Below are 22,668 nucleotides of genomic sequence, written 5' to 3'. Positions count from 1 at the left end.
CTTCTCATGCTCTGTACCACGTAGCCCCATGGTTTGTTTTGTGGTGTTCCCTCCCCGGCCCCTTCCCTCCGTCGTTGGCTGTCTCGGCTCCCTGTCCCCGTGGCTTCATTCTTCCCTTTCTGCCCTGTTCTTGTCGCTTATCTTGTCTGTCTCCATCTCGCTCGGTCCAGCTTCCTGCCCCTGTTCTTCTTTCCTCCCTCGCTGTCGTGCTGCCTGCCCCAGGTTCTTTGTGCGTCTCCAGCCTGCTCCTCATCCTTCTTTGTTGGTCTGTGTCCTGCTCTTCCCCTCTCTCTGCTGCTTTTATCTCCACCTCCGTCAGGCTCCCTGTCCTCCTCTGGCCGTCCTGTTCCCTGCCTCGTGCCTTCTCACTACACGCACACACGCCCCCCCCCGCCCCCGTCCAGCCGGATGCTGCTCTTCTCTCCTCCTACTGTCCTGTGCCCTGCTCCTCACCTTTGGTGGCCTCCCCCTCTGCCCAGCAGCCCGTCGCTCCAGGAGCCAGGCGACGGACGGTCCGTTCCCTGCCAAACCGGGACAAGCGCGTGCCGTGGCTTAGCCTCAGCTGGCAACTCTGCACCAGGGAGCTGCTTGCTCGCTCCACCCTCAGTGGGCTGGGGGAGAGAGCTGGAAGGGTAAGAGTGAGAAAAATCATGGGTTGAGATCAAGACGGTTTAATAGGTAAAGCAAAAGCTGTGCGTGGAAGCAAAGCAAGGAATTAATTCGCTCCTCCTTTTCGGCGGGCAGGTGTTGAGCTGTTTCTGGGAAAGCAGGGCTCTGTCATGTGTAACGGTTAGTTAGGAAGAGAAATGCCGTAGCCCCCAAGGACTCCCCCTTCTTCCCACAGTTGGAACCCGCAGTTCGGTACGGGCGTGTAGTGCACGAGCGAGCTAGGCTACGTGCCTAGGAAGCCTCATCTCGTAAGAGCTGTAAGACACCCCCGTGTTCTCTTCAGGTGGAGGTCGGCCTAGAGTCTGGAGCTGCAGAAGAGGCAGGGAGGAGAGGAGGGGAAAGAAGCATGTGAACGGCTAAATTGTGCCAGCAGCGCTGAGAGCGAGAGTCGCGGTGAGTCCTGGGCCAGTGGGGCCCCGTTGCCTCTCTTGTACGTCCTGGGCCCTCCCTGTCTCTCCCCCGGCCCCCTCTCTTTCCTTACCTGCTGCAAAATTATTTTTTTTTTGCGCCCCCCCCGCACCTTCTTTCTCCGTCTCGCTCTGAGTGGCTCCCTGCCTCCCCGTCTTTTCAGTCCTCCCTCTCTCTGTCCTGTAGCCTGTGGCTACTTGTTCTTTCTCCGCCTCTCTCTGCCTGGCTCTGGCTCCGTTTTTATTTTTTTACTCCTCCTGCTCTGTCCTGTAGCCTGTCGGTATTTTTGTCTTTCTCTGGCTCTCTCGGTCTGACTCCCTGTGTTACCGAAAAACGCGGTAAAATCGGAAACAACTCCTCAAGACCAATTTAGTATTAAAGAGCAGGCATTCTTTATTCACGGCGCCGGATGCACGGGGGATCGCTCCTCCTGGCGTGCGTACCTCACGCACCTTTCCCGTTCAATTTGTAGATCAAAATTTTACGTATTCATACGTATTCATTATTGTCCTGTCTGCTGATCGGTACAAACTTGCTCGTTCCATATGTAAATCGCTGCGCAGGCTCGGTGGTGGTCCGTGAGTCGGTGGTCGCGATCTCCCCCTGCCAGAATTGCCTTTTACCTTCTTGGCTGTTAATCTTGGCAGTCTTGGCTAGTTCTCTCAGTCCGCTCCACGAAACCGCGTTTTGTCGTCCTTTTCTGACAGAAGCACGTTGTCTGTTGTTCTGCTGACGTTAACGATCGCCTAGGGACTAAAATGCAGATCGACAGGTGCGCTGATTCGTACGCTCCATGTTCCCGTAATGGAACACCGTCTCTGGTTGGCTGATTTCATCGCTTTGGTTACACCTGTTCCTGTTGTTCAGTTTCTTCTTTTTTGGCTTTGTGTGATTCTCTCTGTGATTCTGTTTTTCTCTGCCTCGCTTTTCCCAGCTCCCCGTCCCTCACTTTGAATGCCCGTTGTCCTTCACCAGCTCACTCTCCCTTGGTTGCCATCCCCGTTTCTGAATTCCTCCTGCTTTGCCACGTAGCCCGTGACTTTTTTCTTAATCTCTCTCTGTCTGCCTCAACGCTCCCCCCGCGCTTTTTCATTCGTCTGCTCTGCTCTGCACCCTGCTACTGTTCTTGCCTTTCTGAGTTCTTCTCTGTCGAGCTCCCTTTCCCTATTTGTGAATTCCTGTTCTTCCTGCAGCCACCGCTGTTCCCTGTGACCTCCGTCTCTCTCTGTCCAGCTCCCTTTCCCTGTTCATGAATTCCTGTTCTTCCTGCACCCGCCGCTGTTCCCTGTGATCTCCGTCTCTCTCTGTCCAGCTCCCTGTCCCTAGGTTTTAATTCCTGCCTCTGCCCGCTGTAGCCCGTCTAGATGTTTCTCTCGGCCTCTCTCTCTGTCCGGCTCCCTCTCTCTGTGTTCTAATTCCACGTTCTCTGTCACGTAGACCCGTGCTATTTGTTTGTCCTCATCTCTCTCTGTCCAGCTCCTTGCTGCTATGTTTTCTTTCTTCCCTCTCTCTCTGTCTTTGTAGCCCGTTGCTGTTGTTGTGTTTTTGGTTTTTGTTTTTTTTTTTCCCACTTGTTTCTTCATGTGTCTCTGTCTGCCTCCCAGTGCCTGATCTTTAATTCCTCCTTCCCTGTTGGGCCGCTGTTCCTTTTTTCCATTCTACGTTGTGTTCTCTTTGGTCTCCTGTTCTTATTCATCGGTTCCCTCCTCGCTGCCCTGTGGCTTGTCCCCATTTTAATGTTGCCTCTCTTTCCCTCTCTCTGGCTTCTTGCCCCTGTTTTTAAAATTCCTCCCTCTCTTCTCTCTTCCCTGTTGGCCATGTGATCTTCAGCCTTTCTCCACCTCTTTCTGCCCAGCTCTCTGTGTCTATTCATTCATTCTTCCCTCTCTGCCCTGTAGCCTGTAGCTTTTGTCCTTTCTCCATCTTGCTGTCTCTGGCTTCCCCGTGACCCTCTTTTAGAATTGTTTCTCTCTTCTTTCTGTACGCATTGCGATTCCTTTTGCTCCCCATCTCCCTTTGTTTTGGGTGTTGTTTTGTTGTTGTTTTTCTGGCTCCCTGTCCCTAATTCTTAATTCTCTGCCTTCTCGTGCTCTGTACCACGTAGCCCCGTGGTTTGTTTTGTGGTGTTCCCTCCCCGGCCCCTTCCCTCCGTCGTTGGCCGTCTCGGCTCCCTGTCCCCGTGGCTTCATTCTTCCCTTTCTGCCCTGTTCTTGTCGCTTATCTTGTCTTTCTCCATCGCGCTCGGTCCAGCTTCCTGCCCCTATTCTTCTTTCCTCCCTCGCTGTCGTGCTGCCTGCCCCAGGTTCTTTGTGCGTCTCCAGCCTGCTCCTCTTCCTTCTTTGTTGGTCTGTGTCCTGCTCTTCCCTCTTTCTGCTGCCTCTCTTCCCCTCTCTCTGCTGCTTTTATCTCCACCTCCGTCAGGCTCCCTGTCCTTCTCTGGCCGTCCTGTTCCCTGCCTCGTGCCTTCTCACTACACGCACACACGTCCCCCCCGCCCCGTCCAGCCGGATGCCGCTCTTCTCTTCTCTCTTCCTACTGTCCCGTGCCCTGCTCCTCACCTTTGGTGGCCTCCCCCTCTGCCCAGCAGCCCGTCGCCCCAGGAGCCAGGCGACGGACGGTCCGTTCCCTGCCAAACCGGGACAAGCGCGTGCCGTGGCTTAGCCCCAGCTGGCTATTCTGCACCAGGGAGCTGCTTGCTCACTCCACCCTCAGTGGGCTGGGGGAGAGAGCTGGAAGGGTAAGAGTGAGAAAAATCATGGGTTGAGATCAAGGCTGTTTAATAGGTAAAGCAAAAGCTGTGCGTGGAAGCAAAGCAAGGAATTAATTCACTCCTCCTTTTCGGCGGGCAGGTGTTGAGCCACCTCTGGGAAAGCAGGGCTCTGTCATGTGTAATGGTTACTTAGGGAGAGAAATGCCGTAGCCCCCGCCCTCCCCCCCCCCCCCCCCCCAAGGACTCCCCCTTCTTCCCCCAGCTGCGTGTGCTGAGCATGATGTCAAATGGTATGGAATATCCCTTTGGTCAGTTAGCTGGGAAAGCTTTCCCAGCTGTGTCCTCTCCCAGCCTACCTGCTGGTGGGGCACTGAGAGAACCAGAAGAGGCCCTGACTGTGGAAGCAGTGCTCAGCAAGAACCAAAACATCTCTACATTATTAACGGTGTTTTGAGCATAAATCCAAAACGTATCCCTTCCTAGCTACTGTGGAGAAAATGAGCACTATCGCAGCCAACACCAGCTCCGTGCGGCTGCGGCAACGGCGGCCGAGGTGGCCTTGGGGCAGGGGGGGAGCGTTGGGGACCCTGACCCACGAATGGCTCCTGGGACTTGTTACGTGCGCGCCTGCACAAACACCTGCCCTCTCCTTTGCCCTCAGGGCTGCGTTTGCGCTGCCTTTGCGTGGGGCAAGGGGCTGTGATGGAGCCCAGGGGAGGAGGTGGTGCACTGTGGGGGTGAGGGGAGGGCGCCCCCCGTTGCTGCTGCGCCTCAGCTGATGGCGGGGTCTGGATGGAGGAGCCCCAGGTGCGGGCGGTGGGGCTGACGGTGCCGGCTCCTCCCTGGAAAAGGGGTGGTGCCCGGCTCCGGGGGGCCAGTGTGAGCCGAGGGCGGAGCGGAGCTGTGGCCGAGCGTCAGCGGGCTGCGACTGTAGCGAGGGAGGAGGTGAGCGGGGGCTGGGTGGTGGAGCGCTGCGTCCCGGGTCAAGCCCCGAGGAGGGCTGCGGCGGGGCAGCGCCGGGTCGGAGCGGGCGGTGGGGAGAGCGAGGCTGTGCTGAGGGGCTCGGTGGGGCTTCCGGGTGCATCGGCGGCCGGGACGGTGGCCCGCAGGGTCCGAGAGCGGGGAGGGCGGGCTGGCGGCGTGCCGGGAGCTGTGGTGGTGCGCCTGGAGGCTGGCCGTGCGGCCGTGTTGTGGCGCAGAGCATGCCGGGAGCTGCAGTCCTTGTGGCGCGCAGCTGCCGGGCGGCCGTGTTGTGGCGCAGAGCATGCCGGGAGGTGTAGTCCTTGCGGCGCGCGGCTGCCGGGCGGCCGTGTTGTGGCGCAGAGCATGCCGGGAGGTGTAGTCCTGGCGCAGTGGCTGCCGGCGCTGTCACGTGGTTCGCCGGGGCGTGGCGGGAGGCGCGGTCTTCCGGCGCTCGGGTGCCGGGCGGCCGTGCCGCGTACGGTAGGCGCGGTGTATTTTTGGGGTTGGATTCATGTTGATTTCTGGGGGCTTGCGGGTGCGGCCGCTCCCCGAGAAGCGGTGAGTTCCCCGGGAGCTGACAGAAGGGAAGAGGGAAAGGAGGAGGACCTTTTCCCCCTGCCCAGAGCGCAGATGATGGCCGCCTCCCCGGCTCGCCGGAGCTCCCGCTCAGCCTCCCCTGGCCCCCCCTTGCCCCGTGCGCCTGCCCCCAGCCCCGGCACCTCCCCTGAAGCGTGCTGCGTAGCCCTTGGCCGCCCCCAGGCCCTGTCGTGAAGGCAGCGAGCCGGCCCTCAAGCGCACTGGATTCCCCCTCGGCGCAGGGGCCCTTAGCAGTAGCGCGGGGAAGGGGCGCTGTGTCCGGAAGCCCCTGCGCAAGGAGAGGCTTTGGTCAGGGTCGATCGACGGTAATGACGGTCGCTGTTTCTTCTTTCCCTCTCCCAGAGACCGTGCTGAGGACGTGGTTGTCTGTCCTTCCCCCGGGGACGCCGTCGACTGCGGCCGTCTCAGGCTTGCGTGGCTTCTCTCTGCCCGGCTTTGCCATCCTCGCGGCGCCGGGGCGAAAAGGGACACACAGAGCCCTTCCCGGCTGTGGACAGGAGCTGCCTCGGCTGAAGCTGGAGACGCCAACGAAAGGTAAAGCAGAAGAAACTGAAGGCGCTCTGGCTGCCAGCTGCCTTCCTGCTGCAGGCAAGAGAGAGCCTGTCCCTGCAGGTGAGGGAGGAAGGATCCCCCTTCATAGCCCGCAGCGGGCCGGGCCAGGCCACCAACGTGCACCGCAGGGTCCGTACGCGGTAACCCGGAGTTGGGTACGGGCGTGTAGTGCACGAGCGAGCTAGGCTACGTGCCGAGGAAGCCTCATCTCGTAAGAGCTGTAAGACACCCCCGTGTTCTCTTCAGGTGGAGGTCGGCCTAGAGTCTGGAGCTGCAGAAGAGGCAGGGAGGAGAGGAGGGGAAAGAAGCATGTGAACGGCTAAATTGTGCCAGCAGCGCTGAGAGCGAGAGTCGCGGTGAGTCCTGGGCCAGTGGGGCCCCGTTGCCTCTCTTGTGCGTCCTGGGCCCTCCCTGTCTCTCCCCTGGCCCCCTCTCTTTCCTTACCTGCTGTAAAAATTTTTTTTTTTCTTTTGGGCCCCCCCCGCACCTTCTTTCTCCATCTCGCTCTGAGTGGCTCCCTGCCTCCCCGTCTTTTCAGTCCTCCCTCTCTCTGTCCTGTAGCCTGTGGCTACTTGTTCTTTCTCCGCCTCTCTCTGCCTGGCTCTGGCTCCGTTTTTATTTTTTTATTCCTCCTGCTCTGTCCTGTAGCCTGTCGGTATTTTGTCTTTCTCTGGCCCTCTTGGTCTGACTCCCTGTGTTACCGAAAAACGCGGTAAAATCGGAAACAACTCCTCAACGCCAATTTAGTATTAAAGAGCAGGCATTCTTTATTCACGGCGCCAGACGCACGGGGGATCGCTCCTCCTGGCGTGCGTACCTCACGCACCTTTCCCGTTCAATTTGTAGATCAAAATTTTAGGTATTCATACACATTCATTATTGTCCTGTCTACTGATTGTCCTTTTACCTTCTTGGCTGTTAATCTTGGCAGTCTTGGCTAGTTTTCTCAGTCCGCTCCACGAAACCGCGTTTTGTCATCCTTTTCTGACAGAAGCACGTTGTCTGTTGTTCTGCTGACGTTAACGATTGCCTAGGGACTAAAATGCAGATCAACAGGTGCGCTGATTCGTACGCTCCATGTTCCCGTAATGGAACACCGTCTCTGGTTGGCTGATTTCATCGCTTTGGTTACACCTGTTCCTGTTGTTCAGTTTCTTCTTTTTTGGCTTTGTGTGATTCTCTCTGTGATTCTGTTTTTCTCTGCCTCGCTTTTCCCAGCTCCCCGTCCCTCACTTGGAATGCCCGTTGTCCTTCACCAGCTCACTCTCCCTTGGTTGCCATCCCCGTTTCTGAATTCTTCCTGCTTTGCCACGTAGCCCGTGACTTTTTTCTTAATCTCTCTCTGTCTGCCTCAACGCTCCCCCCGCGCTTTTTCATTCGTCTGCTCTGCTCTGCACCCTGCTACTGTTCTTGCCTTTCTGAGTTCTTCTCTGTCGAGCTCCCTTTCCCTATTTGTGGATTCCTGTTCTTCCTGCAGCCACCGCTGTTCCCTGTGACCTCCGTCTCTCTCTGTCCAGCTCCCTGTCCCTAGGTTTTAATCCCTGCCTCTGCCCGCTGTAGCCCGTCTAGGTTTTTCTCTCGGCCTCTCTCTCTGTCCGGCTCCCTCTCTCTGTGTTCTAATTCCACGTTCTCTGTCACGTAGACCCGTGCTATTTGTTTGTCCTCATCTCTCTCTGTCCAGCTCCTTGCTGCGATGTTTTATTTCTTCCCTCTCTGTCTGTCTTTGTAGCCCGTTGCCGTTGTTGGTTTTTTTTTTTTTTTCCCACTTGTTTCTTCATGTGTCTCTGTCTGCCTCCCAGTGCCTGATCTTTAATTCCTCCTTCCCTGTAGGCCGCTGTTCCTTTTTTCCATTCTACATTGTGTTCTCTTTGGTCTGCTGTTCTTATTCATCGGTTCCCTCCTCGCTGCCCTGTGGCTTGTCCCCATTTATTGTTGCCTCTCTCTCCCTCTCTCTGGCTTCTTGCCCCTGTTTTTAAAATTCCTCCCTCTCTTCTCTCTTCCCTGTTGGCCGTGTGATCTTCAGCCTTTCTCCACCTCTTTCTGCCCAGCTCTCTGCGTCTATTCATTAATTCTTCCCTCTCTGCCCTGTAGCCTGTAGCTTCTGTCCTTTCTCCATCTTGCTGTCTCTGGCTTCCCCGTGACCCTCTTTTAGAATTGTTTCTCTCTTCTCTCTGTACGCATTGCGATTCCTTTTGCTCTCCATCTCCCTTTGTTTTGGTGTTTTTTTTGTTGTTTTTCTGGCTCCCTGTCCCTAATTGTTAATTCTCTGCCTTCTCATGCTCTGTACCACGTAGCCCCATGGTTTGTTTTGTGGTGTTCCCTCCCCGGCCCCTTCCCTCCGTCGTTGGCCGTCTCGGCTCCCTGTCCCCGTGGCTTCATTCTTCCCTTTCTGCCCTGTTCTTGTCGCTTATCTTGTCTGTCTCCATCTCGCTCGGTCCAGCTTCCTGCCCCTGTTCTTCTTTCCTCCCTCGCTGTCGTGCTGCCTGCCCCAGGTTCTTTGTGCGTCTCCAGCCTGCTCCTCATCCTTCTTTGTTGGTCTGTGTCCTGCTCTTCCCCTCTCTCTGCTGCTTTTATCTCCACCTCAGTCAGGCTCCCTGTCCTCCTCTGGCCATCCTGTTCCCTGCCTCGTGCCTTCTCACTACACGCACACACGCCCCCCCCGCCCCCGTCCAGCCGGATGCTGCTCTTCTCTCCTCCTACTGTCCTGTGCCCTGCTCCTCACCTTTGGTGGCCTCCCCCTCTGCCCAGCAGCCCGTCGCTCCAGGAGCCAGGCGACGGACGGTCCGTTCCCTGCCAAACCGGGACAAGCGCGTGCCGTGGCTTAGCCTCAGCTGGCAACTCTGCACCAGGGAGCTGCTTGCTCGCTCCACCCTCAGTGGGCTGGGGGAGAGAGCTGGAAGGGTAAAAGTGAGAAAAATCATGGGTTGAGATCAAGACGGTTTAATAGGTAAAGCAAAAGCTGTGCGTGGAAGCAAAGCAAGGAATTAATTCGCTCCTCCTTTTCGGCGGGCAGGTGTTGAGCTGTTTCTGGGAAAGCAGGGCTCTGTCATGTGTAACGGTTAGTTAGGAAGAGAAATGCCGTAGCCCCCAAGGACTCCCCCTTCTTCCCACAGTTGGAACCCGCAGTTCGGTACGGGCGTGTAGTGCACGAGCGAGCTAGGCTACGTGCCTAGGAAGCCTCATCTCGTAAGAGCTGTAAGACACCCCCGTGTTCTCTTCAGGTGGAGGTCGGCCTAGAGTCTGGAGCTGCAGAAGAGGCAGGGAGGAGAGGAGGGGAAAGAAGCATGTGAACGGCTAAATTGTGCCAGCAGCGCTGAGAGCGAGAGTCGCGGTGAGTCCTGGGCCAGTGGGGCCCCGTTGCCTCTCTTGTACGTCCTGGGCCCTCCCTGTCTCTCCCCCGGCCCCCTCTCTTTCCTTACCTGCTGCAAAATTATTTTTTTTTTGCGCCCCCCCCGCACCTTCTTTCTCCGTCTCGCTCTGAGTGGCTCCCTGCCTCCCCGTCTTTTCAGTCCTCCCTCTCTCTGTCCTGTAGCCTGTGGCTACTTGTTCTTTCTCCGCCTCTCTCTGCCTGGCTCTGGCTCCGTTTTTATTTTTTTACTCCTCCTGCTCTGTCCTGTAGCCTGTCGGTATTTTTGTCTTTCTCTGGCTCTCTCGGTCTGACTCCCTGTGTTACCGAAAAACGCGGTAAAATCGGAAACAACTCCTCAAGACCAATTTAGTATTAAAGAGCAGGCATTCTTTATTCACGGCGCCGGATGCACGGGGGATCGCTCCTCCTGGCGTGCGTACCTCACGCACCTTTCCCGTTCAATTTGTAGATCAAAATTTTACGTATTCATACGTATTCATTATTGTCCTGTCTGCTGATCGGTACAAACTTGCTCGTTCCGTATGTAAATCGCTGCGCAGGCTCGGTGGTGGTCCGTGAGTCGGTGGTCGCGATCTCCCCCTGCCAGAATTGCCTTTTACCTTCTTGGCTGTTAATCTTGGCAGTCTTGGCTAGTTCTCTCAGTCCGCTCCACGAAACCGCGTTTTGTCGTCCTTTTCTGACAGAAGCACGTTGTCTGTTGTTCTGCTGACGTTAACGATCGCCTAGGGACTAAAATGCAGATCGACAGGTGCGCTGATTCGTACGCTCCATGTTCCCGTAATGGAACACCGTCTCTGGTTGGCTGATTTCATCGCTTTGGTTACACCTGTTCCTGTTGTTCAGTTTCTTCTTTTTTGGCTTTGTGTGATTCTCTCTGTGATTCTGTTTTTCTCTGCCTCGCTTTTCCCAGCTCCCCGTCCCTCACTTGGAATGCCCGTTGTCCTTCACCAGCTCACTCTCCCTTGGTTGCCATCCCCGTTTCTGAATTCCTCCTGCTTTGCCACGTAGCCCGTGACTTTTTTCTTAATCTCTCTCTGTCTGCCTCAACGCTCCCCCCGCGCTTTTTCATTCGTCTGCTCTGCTCTGCACCCTGCTACTGTTCTTGCCTTTCTGAGTTCTTCTCTGTCGAGCTCCCTTTCCCTATTTGTGGATTCCTGTTCTTCCTGCAGCCACCGCTGTTCCCTGTGACCTCCGTCTCTCTCTGTCCAGCTCCCTGTCCCTAGGTTTTAATCCCTGCCTCTGCCCGCTGTAGCCCGTCTAGGTTTTTCTCTCGGCCTCTCTCTCTGTCCGGCTCCCTCTCTCTGTGTTCTAATTCCACGTTCTCTGTCACGTAGACCCGTGCTATTTGTTTGTCCTCATCTCTCTCTGTCCAGCTCCTTGCTGCGATGTTTTATTTCTTCCCTCTCTGTCTGTCTTTGTAGCCCGTTGCCGTTGTTGTTTTTTTTTTTTTTTCCCACTTGTTTCTTCATGTGTCTCTGTCTGCCTCCCAGTGCCTGATCTTTAATTCCTCCTTCCCTGTAGGCCGCTGTTCCTTTTTTCCATTCTACATTGTGTTCTCTTTGGTCTGCTGTTCTTATTCATCGGTTCCCTCCTCGCTGCCCTGTGGCTTGTCCCCATTTATTGTTGCCTCTCTCTCCCTCTCTCTGGCTTCTTGCCCCTGTTTTTAAAATTCCTCCCTCTCTTCTCTCTTCCCTGTTGGCCGTGTGATCTTCAGCCTTTCTCCACCTCTTTCTGCCCAGCTCTCTGCGTCTATTCATTAATTCTTCCCTCTCTGCCCTGTAGCCTGTAGCTTCTGTCCTTTCTCCATCTTGCTGTCTCTGGCTTCCCCGTGACCCTCTTTTAGAATTGTTTCTCTCTTCTCTCTGTACGCATTGCGATTCCTTTTGCTCTCCATCTCCCTTTGTTTTGGTGTTTTTTTTGTTGTTTTTCTGGCTCCCTGTCCCTAATTGTTAATTCTCTGCCTTCTCATGCTCTGTACCACGTAGCCCCATGGTTTGTTTTGTGGTGTTCCCTCCCCGGCCCCTTCCCTCCGTCGTTGGCCGTCTCGGCTCCCTGTCCCCGTGGCTTCATTCTTCCCTTTCTGCCCTGTTCTTGTCGCTTATCTTGTCTGTCTCCATCTCGCTCGGTCCAGCTTCCTGCCCCTGTTCTTCTTTCCTCCCTCGCTGTCGTGCTGCCTGCCCCAGGTTCTTTGTGCGTCTCCAGCCTGCTCCTCATCCTTCTTTGTTGGTCTGTGTCCTGCTCTTCCCCTCTCTCTGCTGCTTTTATCTCCACCTCCGTCAGGCTCCCTGTCCTCCTCTGGCCGTCCTGTTCCCTGCCTCGTGCCTTCTCACTACACGCACACACGCCCCCCCCGCCCCCGTCCAGCCGGATGCTGCTCTTCTCTCCTCCTACTGTCCTGTGCCCTGCTCCTCACCTTTGGTGGCCTCCCCCTCTGCCCAGCAGCCCGTCGCTCCAGGAGCCAGGCGACGGACGGTCCGTTCCCTGCCAAACCGGGACAAGCGCGTGCCGTGGCTTAGCCTCAGCTGGCAACTCTGCACCAGGGAGCTGCTTGCTCGCTCCACCCTCAGTGGGCTGGGGGAGAGAGCTGGAAGGGTAAAAGTGAGAAAAATCATGGGTTGAGATCAAGACGGTTTAATAGGTAAAGCAAAAGCTGTGCGTGGAAGCAAAGCAAGGAATTAATTCGCCCCTCCTTTTCGGCGGGCAGGTGTTGAGCTGTTTCTGGGAAAGCAGGGCTCTGTCATGTGTAACGGTTAGTTAGGAAGAGAAATGCCGTAGCCCCCAAGGACTCCCCCTTCTTCCCACAGTTGGAACCCGCAGTTCGGTACGGGCGTGTAGTGCACGAGCGAGCTAGGCTACGTGCCTAGGAAGCCTCATCTCGTAAGAGCTGTAAGACACCCCCGTGTTCTCTTCAGGTGGAGGTCGGCCTAGAGTCTGGAGCTGCAGAAGAGGCAGGGAGGAGAGGAGGGGAAAGAAGCATGTGAACGGCTAAATTGTGCCAGCAGCGCTGAGAGCGAGAGTCGCGGTGAGTCCTGGGCCAGTGGGGCCCCGTTGCCTCTCTTGTACGTCCTGGGCCCTCCCTGTCTCTCCCCCGGCCCCCTCTCTTTCCTTACCTGCTGCAAAATTATTTTTTTTTTGCGCCCCCCCCGCACCTTCTTTCTCCGTCTCGCTCTGAGTGGCTCCCTGCCTCCCCGTCTTTTCAGTCCTCCCTCTCTCTGTCCTGTAGCCTGTGGCTACTTGTTCTTTCTCCGCCTCTCTCTGCCTGGCTCTGGCTCCGTTTTTATTTTTTTACTCCTCCTGCTCTGTCCTGTAGCCTGTCGGTATTTTTGTCTTTCTCTGGCTCTCTCGGTCTGACTCCCTGTGTTACCGAAAAACGCGGTAAAATCGGAAACAACTCCTCAAGACCAATTTAGTATTAAAGAGCAGGCATTCTTTATTCACGGCGCCGGATGCACGGGGGATCGCTCCTCCTGGCGTGCGTACCTCACGCACCTTTCCCGTTCAATTTGTAGATCAAAATTTTACGTATTCATACGTATTCATTATTGTCCTGTCTGCTGATCGGTACAAACTTGCTCGTTCCGTATGTAAATCGCTGCGCAGGCTCGGTGGTGGTCCGTGAGTCGGTGGTCGCGATCTCCCCCTGCCAGAATTGCCTTTTACCTTCTTGGCTGTTGATCTTGGCAGTCTTGGCTAGTTCTCTCAGTCCGCTCCACGAAACCGCGTTTTGTCGTCCTTTTCTGACAGAAGCACGTTGTCTGTTGTTCTGCTGACGTTAACGATCGCCTAGGGACTAAAATGCAGATCGACAGGTGCGCTGATTCGTACGCTCCATGTTCCCGTAATGGAACACCGTCTCTGGTTGGCTGATTTCATCGCTTTGGTTACACCTGTTCCTGTTGTTCAGTTTCTTCTTTTTTGGCTTTGTGTGATTCTCTCTGTGATTCTGTTTTTCTCTGCCTCGCTTTTCCCAGCTCCCCGTCCCTCACTTGGAATGCCCGTTGTCCTTCACCAGCTCACTCTCCCTTGGTTGCCATCCCCGTTTCTGAATTCCTCCTGCTTTGCCACGTAGCCCGTGACTTTTTTCTTAATCTCTCTCTGTCTGCCTCAACGCTCCCCCCGCGCTTTTTCATTCGTCTGCTCTGCTCTGCACCCTGCTACTGTTCTTGCCTTTCTGAGTTCTTCTCTGTCGAGCTCCCTTTCCCTATTTGTGGATTCCTGTTCTTCCTGCAGCCACCGCTGTTCCCTGTGACCTCCGTCTCTCTCTGTCCAGCTCCCTGTCCCTAGGTTTTAATCCCTGCCTCTGCCCGCTGTAGCCCGTCTAGGTTTTTCTCTCGGCCTCTCTCTCTGTCCGGCTCCCTCTCTCTGTGTTCTAATTCCACGTTCTCTGTCACGTAGACCCGTGCTATTTGTTTGTCCTCATCTCTCTCTGTCCAGCTCCTTGCTGCGATGTTTTATTTCTTCCCTCTCTGTCTGTCTTTGTAGCCCGTTGCCGTTGTTGTTTTTTTTTTTTTTTCCCCACTTGTTTCTTCATGTGTCTCTGTCTGCCTCCCAGTGCCTGATCTTTAATTCCTCCTTCCCTGTAGGCCGCTGTTCCTTTTTTCCATTCTACATTGTGTTCTCTTTGGTCTGCTGTTCTTATTCATCGATTCCCTCCTCGCTGCCCTGTGGCTTGTCCCCATTTATTGTTGCCTATCTCTCCCTCTCTCTGGCTTCTTGCCCCTGTTTTTAAAATTCCTCCCTCTCTTCTCTCTTCCCTGTTGGCCGTGTGATCTTCAGCCTTTCTCCACCTCTTTCTGCCCAGCTCTCTGCGTCTATTCATTAATTCTTCCCTCTCTGCCCTGTAGCCTGTAGCTTCTGTCCTTTCTCCATCTTGCTGTCTCTGGCTTCCCCGTGACCCTCTTTTAGAATTGTTTCTCTCTTCTCTCTGTACGCATTGCGATTCCTTTTGCTCTCCATCTCCCTTTGTTTTGGTGTTTTTTTTGTTGTTTTTCTGGCTCCCTGTCCCTAATTGTTAATTCTCTGCCTTCTCATGCTCTGTACCACGTAGCCCCATGGTTTGTTTTGTGGTGTTCCCTCCCCGGCCCCTTCCCTCCGTCGTTGGCCGTCTCGGCTCCCTGTCCCCGTGGCTTCATTCTTCCCTTTCTGCCCTGTTCTTGTCGCTTATCTTGTCTGTCTCCATCTCGCTCGGTCCAGCTTCCTGCCCCTGTTCTTCTTTCCTCCCTCGCTGTCGTGCTGCCTGCCCCAGGTTCTTTGTGCGTCTCCAGCCTGCTCCTCATCCTTCTTTGTTGGTCTGTGTCCTGCTCTTCCCCTCTCTCTGCTGCTTTTATCTCCACCTCCGTCAGGCTCCCTGTCCTCCTCTGGCCGTCCTGTTCCCTGCCTCGTGCCTTCTCACTACACGCACACACGCCCCCCCCGCCCCCGTCCAGCCGGATGCTGCTCTTCTCTCCTCCTACTGTCCTGTGCCCTGCTCCTCACCTTTGGTGGCCTCCCCCTCTGCCCAGCAGCCCGTCGCTCCAGGAGCCAGGCGACGGACGGTCCGTTCCCTGCCAAACCGGGACAAGCGCGTGCCGTGGCTTAGCCTCAGCTGGCAACTCTGCACCAGGGAGCTGCTTGCTCGCTCCACCCTCAGTGGGCTGGGGGAGAGAGCTGGAAGGGTAAAAGTGAGAAAAATCATGGGTTGAGATCAAGACGGTTTAATAGGTAAAGCAAAAGCTGTGCGTGGAAGCAAAGCAAGGAATTAATTCGCTCCTCCTTTTCGGCGGGCAGGTGTTGAGCTGTTTCTGGGAAAGCAGGGCTCTGTCATGTGTAACGGTTAGTTAGGAAGAGAAATGCCGTAGCCCCCAAGGACTCCCCCTTCTTCCCACAGTTGGAACCTGCAGTTCGGTACGGGCGTGTAGTGCACGAGCGAGCTAGGCTACGTGCCTAGGAAGCCTCATCTCGTAAGAGCTGTAAGACACCCCCGTGTTCTCTTCAGGTGGAGGTCGGCCTAGAGTCTGGAGCTGCAGAAGAGGCAGGGAGGAGAGGAGGGGAAAGAAGCATGTGAACGGCTAAATTGTGCCAGCAGCGCTGAGAGCGAGAGTCGCGGTGAGTCCTGGGCCAGTGGGGCCCCGTTGCCTCTCTTGTACGTCCTGGGCCCTCCCTGTCTCTCCCCCGGCCCCCTCTCTTTCCTTACCTGCTGCAAAATTATTTTTTTTTGCGCCCCCCCCGCACCTTCTTTCTCCGTCTCGCTCTGAGTGGCTCCCTGCCTCCCCGTCTTTTCAGTCCTCCCTCTCTCTGTCCTGTAGCCTGTGGCTACTTGTTCTTTCTCCGCCTCTCTCTGCCTGGCTCTGGCTCCGTTTTTATTTTTTTACTCCTCCTGCTCTGTCCTGTAGCCTGTCGGTATTTTTGTCTTTCTCTGGCTCTCTCGGTCTGACTCCCTGTGTTACCGAAAAACGCGGTAAAATCGGAAACAACTCCTCAAGACCAATTTAGTATTAAAGAGCAGGCATTCTTTATTCACGGCGCCGGATGCACGGGGGATCGCTCCTCCTGGCGTGCGTACCTCACGCACCTTTCCCGTTCAATTTGTAGATCAAAATTTTACGTATTCATACGTATTCATTATTGTCCTGTCTGCTGATCGGTACAAACTTGCTCGTTCCGTATGTAAATCGCTGCGCAGGCTCGGTGGTGGTCCGTGAGTCGGTGGTCGCGATCTCCCCCTGCCAGAATTGCCTTTTACCTTCTTGGCTGTTAATCTTGGCAGTCTTGGCTAGTTCTCTCAGTCCGCTCCACGAAACCGCGTTTTGTCGTCCTTTTCTGACAGAAGCACGTTGTCTGTTGTTCTGCTGACGTTAACGATCGCCTAGGGACTAAAATGCAGATCGACAGGTGCGCTGATTCGTACGCTCCATGTTCCCGTAATGGAACACCGTCTCTGGTTGGCTGATTTCATCGCTTTGGTTACACCTGTTCCTGTTGTTCAGTTTCTTCTTTTTTGGCTTTGTGTGATTCTCTCTGATTCTGTTTTTCTCTGCCTCGCTTTTCCCAGCTCCCCGTCCCTCACTTGGAATGCCCGTTGTCCTTCACCAGCTCACTCTCCCTTGGTTGCCATCCCCGTTTCTGAATTCCTCCTGCTTTGCCACGTAGCCCGTGACTTTTTTCTTAATCTCTCTCTGTCTGCCTCAACGCTCCCCCCGCGCTTTTTCATTCGTCTGCTCTGCTCTGCACCCTGCTACTGTTCTTGCCTTTCTGAGTTCTTCTCTGTCGAGCTCCCTTTCCCTATTTGTGGATTCCTGTTCTTCCTGCAGCCACCGCTGTTCCCTGTGACCTCCGTCTCTCTCTGTCCAGCTCCCTGTCCCTAGGTTTTAATCCCTGCCTCTGCCCGCTGTAGCCCGTCTAGGTTTTTCTCTCGGCCTCTCTCTCTGTCCGGCTCCCTCTCTCTGTGTTCTAATTCCACGTTCTCTGTCACGTAGACCCGTGCTATTTGTTTGTCCTCATCTCTCTCTGTCCAGCTCCTTGCTGCGATGTTTTATTTCTTCCCTCTCTGTCTGTCTTTGTAGCCCGTTGCCGTTGTTGTTTTTTTTTTTTTTCCCACTTGTTTCTTCATGTGTCTCTGTCTGCCTCCCAGTGCCTGATCTTTAATTCCTCCTTCCCTGTAGGCCGCTGTTCCTTTTTTCCATTCTACATTGTGTTCTCTTTGGTCTGCTGTTCTTATTCATCGGTTCCCTCCTCGCTGCCCTGTGGCTTGTCCCCATTTATTGTTGCCTCTCTCTCCCTCTCTCTGGCTTCTTGCCCCTGTTTTTAAAATTCCTCCCTCTCTTCTCTCTTCCCTGTTGGCCGTGTGATCTTCAGCCTTTCTCCACCTCTTTCTGCCCAGCTCTCTGCGTCTATTCATTAATTCTTCCCTCTCTGCCCTGTAGCCTGTAGCTTCTGTCCTTTCTCCATCTTGCTGTCTCTGGCTTCCCCGTGACCCTCTTTTAGAATTGTTTCTCTCTTCTCTCTGTACGCATTGCGATTCCTTTTGCTCTCCATCTCCCTTTGTTTTGGTGTTTTTTTTGTTGTTTTTCTGGCTCCCTGTCCCTAATTGTTAATTCTCTGCCTTCTCATGCTCTGTACCACGTAGCCCCATGGTTTGTTTTGTGGTGTTCCCTCCCCGGCCCCTTCCCTCCGTCGTTGGCCGTCTCGGCTCCCTGTCCCCGTGGCTTCATTCTTCCCTTTCTGCCCTGTTCTTGTCGCTTATCTTGTCTGTCTCCATCTCGCTCGGTCCAGCTTCCTGCCCCTGTTCTTCTTTCCTCCCTCGCTGTCGTGCTGCCTGCCCCAGGTTCTTTGTGCGTCTCCAGCCTGCTCCTCATCCTTCTTTGTTGGTCTGTGTCCTGCTCTTCCCCTCTCTCTGCTGCTTTTATCTCCACCTCCGTCAGGCTCCCTGTCCTCCTCTGGCCGTCCTGTTCCCTGCCTCGTGCCTTCTCACTACACGCACACACGCCCCCCCCGCCCCCGTCCAGCCGGATGCTGCTCTTCTCTCCTCCTACTGTCCTGTGCCCTGCTCCTCACCTTTGGTGGCCTCCCCCTCTGCCCAGCAGCCCGTCGCTCCAGGAGCCAGGCGACGGACGGTCCGTTCCCTGCCAAACCGGGACAAGCGCGTGCCGTGGCTTAGCCTCAGCTGGCAACTCTGCACCAGGGAGCTGCTTGCTCGCTCCACCCTCAGTGGGCTGGGGGAGAGAGCTGGAAGGGTAAAAGTGAGAAAAATCATGGGTTGAGATCAAGACGGTTTAATAGGTAAAGCAAAAGCTGTGCGTGGAAGCAAAGCAAGGAATTAATTCGCCCCTCCTTTTCGGCGGGCAGGTGTTGAGCTGTTTCTGGGAAAGCAGGGCTCTGTCATGTGTAACGGTTAGTTAGGAAGAGAAATGCCGTAGCCCCCAAGGACTCCCCCTTCTTCCCACAGTTGGAACCCGCAGTTCGGTACGGGCGTGTAGTGCACGAGCGAGCTAGGCTACGTGCCTAGGAAGCCTCATCTCGTAAGAGCTGTAAGACACCCCCGTGTTCTCTTCAGGTGGAGGTCGGCCTAGAGTCTGGAGCTGCAGAAGAGGCAGGGAGGAGAGGAGGGGAAAGAAGCATGTGAACGGCTAAATTGTGCCAGCAGCGCTGAGAGCGAGAGTCGCGGTGAGTCCTGGGCCAGTGGGGCCCCGTTGCCTCTCTTGTACGTCCTGGGCCCCCCCTGTCTCTCCCCCGGCCCCCTCTCTTTCCTTACCTGCTGCAAAATTATTTTTTTTTTGCGCCCCCCCCGCACCTTCTTTCTCCGTCTCGCTCTGAGTGGCTCCCTGCCTCCCCGTCTTTTCAGTCCTCCCTCTCTCTGTCCTGTAGCCTGTGGCTACTTGTTCTTTCTCCGCCTCTCTCTGCCTGGCTCTGGCTCCGTTTTTATTTTTTTACTCCTCCTGCTCTGTCCTGTAGCCTGTCGGTATTTTTGTCTTTCTCTGGCTCTCTCGGTCTGACTCCCTGTGTTACCGAAAAACGCGGTAAAATCGGAAACAACTCCTCAAGACCAATTTAGTATTAAAGAGCAGGCATTCTTTATTCACGGCGCCGGATGCACGGGGGATCGCTCCTCCTGGCGTGCGTACCTCACGCACCTTTCCCGTTCAATTTGTAGATCAAAATTTTACGTATTCATACGTATTCATTATTGTCCTGTCTGCTGATCGGTACAAACTTGCTCGTTCCGTATGTAAATCGCTGCGCAGGCTCGGTGGTGGTCCGTGAGTCGGTGGTCGCGATCTCCCCCTGCCAGAATTGCCTTTTACCTTCTTGGCTGTTGATCTTGGCAGTCTTGGCTAGTTCTCTCAGTCCGCTCCACGAAACCGCGTTTTGTCGTCCTTTTCTGACAGAAGCACGTTGTCTGTTGTTCTGCTGACGTTAACGATCGCCTAGGGACTAAAATGCAGATCGACAGGTGCGCTGATTCGTACGCTCCATGTTCCCGTAATGGAACACCGTCTCTGGTTGGCTGATTTCATCGCTTTGGTTACACCTGTTCCTGTTGTTCAGTTTCTTCTTTTTTGGCTTTGTGTGATTCTCTCTGTGATTCTGTTTTTCTCTGCCTCGCTTTTCCCAGCTCCCCATCCCTCACTTGGAATGCCCGTTGTCCTTCACCAGCTCACTCTCCCTTGGTTGCCATCCCCGTTTCTGAATTCCTCCTGCTTTGCCACGTAGCCCGTGACTTTTTTCTTAATCTCTCTCTGTCTGCCTCAACGCTCCCCCCGCGCTTTTTCATTCGTCTGCTCTGCTCTGCACCCTGCTACTGTTCTTGCCTTTCTGAGTTCTTCTCTGTCGAGCTCCCTTTCCCTATTTGTGGATTCCTGTTCTTCCTGCAGCCACCGCTGTTCCCTGTGACCTCCGTCTCTCTCTGTCCAGCTCCCTGTCCCTAGGTTTTAATCCCTGCCTCTGTCCGCTGTAGCCCGTCTAGGTTTTTCTCTCGGCCTCTCTCTCTGTCCGGCTCCCTCTCTCTGTGTTCTAATTCCACGTTCTCTGTCACGTAGACCCGTGCTATTTGTTTGTCCTCATCTCTCTCTGTCCAGCTCCTTGCTGCGATGTTTTATTTCTTCCCTCTCTGTCTGTCTTTGTAGCCCGTTGCCGTTGTTGTTTTTTTTTTTTTTTTCCCACTTGTTTCTTCATGTGTCTCTGTCTGCCTCCCAGTGCCTGATCTTTAATTCCTCCTTCCCTGTAGGCCGCTGTTCCTTTTTTCCATTCTACATTGTGTTCTCTTTGGTCTGCTGTTCTTATTCATCGGTTCCCTCCTCGCTGCCCTGTGGCTTGTCCCCATTTATTGTTGCCTCTCTCTCCCTCTCTCTGGCTTCTTGCCCCTGTTTTTAAAATTCCTCCCTCTCTTCTCTCTTCCCTGTTGGCCGTGTGATCTTCAGCCTTTCTCCACCTCTTTCTGCCCAGCTCTCTGCGTCTATTCATTAATTCTTCCCTCTCTGCCCTGTAGCCTGTAGCTTCTGTCCTTTCTCCATCTTGCTGTCTCTGGCTTCCCCGTGACCCTCTTTTAGAATTGTTTCTCTCTTCTCTCTGTACGCATTGCGATTCCTTTTGCTCTCCATCTCCCTTTGTTTTGGTGTTTTTTTTGTTGTTTTTCTGGCTCCCTGTCCCTAATTGTTAATTCTCTGCCTTCTCATGCTCTGTACCACGTAGCCCCATGGTTTGTTTTGTGGTGTTCCCTCCCCGGCCCCTTCCCTCCGTCGTTGGCCGTCTCGGCTCCCTGTCCCCGTGGCTTCATTCTTCCCTTTCTGCCCTGTTCTTGTCGCTTATCTTGTCTGTCTCCATCTCGCTCGGTCCAGCTTCCTGCCCCTGTTCTTCTTTCCTCCCTCGCTGTCGTGCTGCCTGCCCCAGGTTCTTTGTGCGTCTCCAGCCTGCTCCTCATCCTTCTTTGTTGGTCTGTGTCCTGCTCTTCCCCTCTCTCTGCTGCTTTTATCTCCACCTCCGTCAGGCTCCCTGTCCTCCTCTGGCCGTCCTGTTCCCTGCCTCGTGCCTTCTCACTACACGCACACACGCCCCCCCCGCCCCCGTCCAGCCGGATGCTGCTCTTCTCTCCTCCTACTGTCCTGTGCCCTGCTCCTCACCTTTGGTGGCCTCCCCCTCTGCCCAGCAGCCCGTCGCTCCAGGAGCCAGGCGACGGACGGTCCGTTCCCTGCCAAACCGGGACAAGCGCGTGCCGTGGCTTAGCCTCAGCTGGCAACTCTGCACCAGGGAGCTGCTTGCTCGCTCCACCCTCAGTGGGCTGGGGGAGAGAGCTGGAAGGGTAAAAGTGAGAAAAATCATGGGTTGAGATCAAGACGGTTTAATAGGTAAAGCAAAAGCTGTGCGTGGAAGCAAAGCAAGGAATTAATTCGCCCCTCCTTTTCGGCGGGCAGGTGTTGAGCTGTTTCTGGGAAAGCAGGGCTCTGTCATGTGTAACGGTTAGTTAGGAAGAGAAATGCCGTAGCCCCCAAGGACTCCCCCTTCTTCCCACAGTTGGAACCCGCAGTTCGGTACGGGCGTGTAGTGCACGAGCGAGCTAGGCTACGTGCCTAGGAAGCCTCATCTCGTAAGAGCTGTAAGACACCCCCGTGTTCTCTTCAGGTGGAGGTCGGCCTAGAGTCTGGAGCTGCAGAAGAGGCAGGGAGGAGAGGAGGGGAAAGAAGCATGTGAACGGCTAAATTGTGCCAGCAGCGCTGAGAGCGAGAGTCGCGGTGAGTCCTGGGCCAGTGGGGCCCCGTTGCCTCTCTTGTACGTCCTGGGCCCTCCCTGTCTCTCCCCCGGCCCCCTCTCTTTCCTTACCTGCTGCAAAATTATTTTTTTTTTGCGCCCCCCCCGCACCTTCTTTCTCCGTCTCGCTCTGAGTGGCTCCCTGCCTCCCCGTCTTTTCAGTCCTCCCTCTCTCTGTCCTGTAGCCTGTGGCTACTTGTTCTTTCTCCGCCTCTCTCTGCCTGGCTCTGGCTCCGTTTTTATTTTTTTACTCCTCCTGCTCTGTCCTGTAGCCTGTCGGTATTTTTGTCTTTCTCTGGCTCTCTCGGTCTGACTCCCTGTGTTACCGAAAAACGCGGTAAAATCGGAAACAACTCCTCAAGACCAATTTAGTATTAAAGAGCAGGCATTCTTTATTCACGGCGCCGGATGCACGGGGGATCGCTCCTCCTGGCGTGCGTACCTCACGCACCTTTCCCGTTCAATTTGTAGATCAAAATTTTACGTATTCATACGTATTCATTATTGTCCTGTCTGCTGATCGGTACAAACTTGCTCGTTCCGTATGTAAATCGCTGCGCAGGCTCGGTGGTGGTCCGTGAGTCGGTGGTCGCGATCTCCCCCTGCCAGAATTGCCTTTTACCTTCTTGGCTGTTGATCTTGGCAGTCTTGGCTAGTTCTCTCAGTCCGCTCCACGAAACCGCGTTTTGTCGTCCTTTTCTGACAGAAGCACGTTGTCTGTTGTTCTGCTGACGTTAACGATCGCCTAGGGACTAAAATGCAGATCGACAGGTGCGCTGATTCGTACGCTCCATGTTCCCGTAATGGAACACCGTCTCTGGTTGGCTGATTTCATCGCTTTGGTTACACCTGTTCCTGTTGTTCAGTTTCTTCTTTTTTGGCTTTGTGTGATTCTCTCTGTGATTCTGTTTTTCTCTGCCTCGCTTTTCCCAGCTCCCCGTCCCTCACTTGGAATGCCCGTTGTCCTTCACCAGCTCACTCTCCCTTGGTTGCCATCCCCGTTTCTGAATTCCTCCTGCTTTGCCACGTAGCCCGTGACTTTTTTCTTAATCTCTCTCTGTCTGCCTCAACGCTCCCCCCGCGCTTTTTCATTCGTCTGCTCTGCTCTGCACCCTGCTACTGTTCTTGCCTTTCTGAGTTCTTCTCTGTCGAGCTCCCTTTCCCTATTTGTGGATTCCTG

General features: G+C 54.8%; 1 long non-coding RNA gene across 1 annotated transcript in view; it reads left to right on the top strand.

The window, feature by feature from the left end:
• The window catches only part of LOC142051064 (uncharacterized), a 237,093-nt gene that overhangs the window by 137,985 nt on the left and 76,440 nt on the right, over window positions 1–22,668 (top strand). The gene's annotated exons all lie outside the window — the stretch shown is intronic.

The sequence above is a fragment of the Phalacrocorax aristotelis genome, unplaced genomic scaffold, assembly GCF_949628215.1.
Source record: "Phalacrocorax aristotelis unplaced genomic scaffold, bGulAri2.1 scaffold_78, whole genome shotgun sequence".
NCBI lineage: Eukaryota > Metazoa > Chordata > Aves > Suliformes > Phalacrocoracidae > Phalacrocorax > Phalacrocorax aristotelis.
The sequence above is the reverse complement of the archived record's forward strand: the minus strand, read 5'-3'. Positions and strand labels throughout refer to the sequence as shown.